This window comes from Sinocyclocheilus anshuiensis, unplaced genomic scaffold (assembly GCF_001515605.1).
Source record: "Sinocyclocheilus anshuiensis isolate Anshui unplaced genomic scaffold, SAMN03320099.WGS_v1.1 scaffold477, whole genome shotgun sequence".
NCBI classification, from domain to species: Eukaryota; Metazoa; Chordata; class Actinopteri; order Cypriniformes; family Cyprinidae; genus Sinocyclocheilus; species Sinocyclocheilus anshuiensis.
The window spans coordinates 2,886,382-2,888,919 of NW_015536549.1; positions in this window are offsets into that span (position 1 = coordinate 2,886,382).

Genomic DNA, 2,538 nt, shown 5'->3' on the forward strand with positions numbered 1-2,538 from the left:
AAACATAACCGATTTGTATTTATCGAGGTATGTTGGAATGCTGATTTATTCTAATTTAATTTCTGTTTTAATCTTTTTTCCATTCACAGACTGTGATATTTGGATCCTATATGATTGCACATGGGTTCTTTAACGTCTATGCCATGTGTGTAGATACATTGTTCCTCTGCTTCTGTAAGTACACCTTATTGCAGATTTAATATTCATATATGTGTGTTTGGTAATAAATGCTGAACATCATGATGTTTTCAACTTAAACAGCTGGTTTTGTTCTTGATGAATACTGTACACACCCACTGGTCTTTACCTTTCCTCTTCTTTTCTCTTCATGACTTTGATCACTTCTTTTCTCTAATTAAAATACTATTGTGATCTTTATGTATTTATTCTTTTCACTTCTTCTTTTCAAACTGCATGACTGCGGACTAACTCTGCTTTCTTATTTCTTTTTTCCCTTTTTCCTTGCAACACTCTGTCTTTCCTCCTTCTCTTCTATTCTTCCGTTATCTGGTTTGACGGGACTCCCTTCAGGTGAAGATCTTGAAAGGAACGATGGCAGTCCTTCCAAACCATATAACATGCCTCCAGGCCTGCACAGGATACTTGACAAAACTGATCAAGCAGGCAAAAAGTAGGCTGTGTCCTGAAGCCGTCACCTCAGTGGGACGTGAAGAACAGCGCTAGTACTGTAGCTCGCTGCATCTCTCCCACAGCACAGCAAGGCCTTCTGGGATATAGAATCAGATAGCATTAACAGAAGGGATCTTCTCTCTGCACTGTCTGCTAATACTGACTGACTCCTGCTCTATTTTTTCCCATACTTTTTTCCCTCTTTTTCTTTTTGCTGGTAATTCTGTCCATCATTGCCTTACCCATTGTTTGTCTTCTGGAGAAAAGTAATTGAATTAAGGTCTGATAATACTCTGGTAACCAATGATGAAAGCAAGTTATTCTATATATTTACTCTCTTTATCTTGCAGTATCCTACTCTTTCTATACAGCCCATTTGTTTTCATGCCATTTTTGGTTTATAAATTCATGCAGTTCATTGATGTGCATGTGGATGGATTGACTGATTTCTTAGTCCACATGATTGTAATATTAATTTTGTCATAGTCTAATCTAATGGCGAATGCTATTGTAATGGGGGAATCTTAATAGATAGTGTATATTCTCTTATAACCATGTTTTGATAGAATCTATGAATTTTTCAGGTGTTCTGATGACAGTATTTAGTAACTGTGCAATCAATCTGAAAGTTTTTCAAGTTCAATTTATAAAAGGAACATAAAAGCCATTTTTTGTAATTTTGTAGACGGGTTTGATGCTGCGTCTACTCTGTGAAGTTCAGTACAAGTTGTCTTATTATTGTTAAGTTAAAATATTATTGTTTTTTTTCCATTAGAATAAAGCTGAACTAAATATTATGAATGGTTTGATTCTTTTCTTAGTTTTCTTTCATTTTTTGAGAATGCTAACAAATTTTAATATCAATATTATTCACTACATTCTCAGCTTAAAATTATATATACGCCACTCAAAGCTTTATTTTTTTAATGTTTTTGAAAGAAGTCTCTAAAAGAGTAATATTATGAAATATTTGAATTTTATTATTTGAATATATTTTAAAATGTATTCGTGTGGTGGCAAAGCTGAATTTTCACATGATCCTTCAGAAATCATGCTGATTTGGTGCTCAAGAAACATATATATATATATATATATATATATAATGTTACAAAAGATTTATATTTCAAACTTTCTGTTCGTTTAAAAATCCTGAAAGAATTTATCACTGTTTCCACAAAAATATTAAGCAGCAAATACTCATTGATGCAAAAATCACATGAACGATTGGTTGGCATTCATGTTACTTGTGCTCCTGTTCTCAGTGCTTGATCTGGAGAAGAACGACGGCTCAGTGTTCCGTCCGTATTACATGGGCAGCAGCCTGCGTGCCATCCTCAACAAGAAGAACCACAAGAGACCAGAGGAGAAAAAGAAAGGTAGACAACAGAAGAAGTAGCAACCAAACAAAAGGCACTGACATGTAAAACACACATTCTGGTTATTCTGTGTTAATAACCAGAATGTGAGACTGTCAAATGGACTGGTTTTAGCAATATTCAGTCATGTATGTCAGTGTTTCCCAACCTTTTTTTAGTCGCGGCACCCTTTGGAAATTTTAACAAACTTGTCATCATAGCGGTTAGCAGATCAATGAATGAGAAGGCAGCGTTACTAGAGTTGCCCATTTACCACACCTTGTTACAACACAGTAGGGCTATTGCAGACAGAAACAATACTGTACTACAGAGATGTTTCCTGTCGGCTCAATTTTGGAGTGGACTTTGCTGTTCCGATGAGCATGAACGGTATACGAGTGGAGCTGAGCGGAGCGCACACGCATAGGGCGGATAATACGCAGAGCGTCACCACGTGAAAGTGCGGTGAACTAATTATCGGCAGCCGGAATTTCGGTGCATCTCTAATTATTGGCGACATCAGAAATGGATATTATATAATAGATGCTCTTTT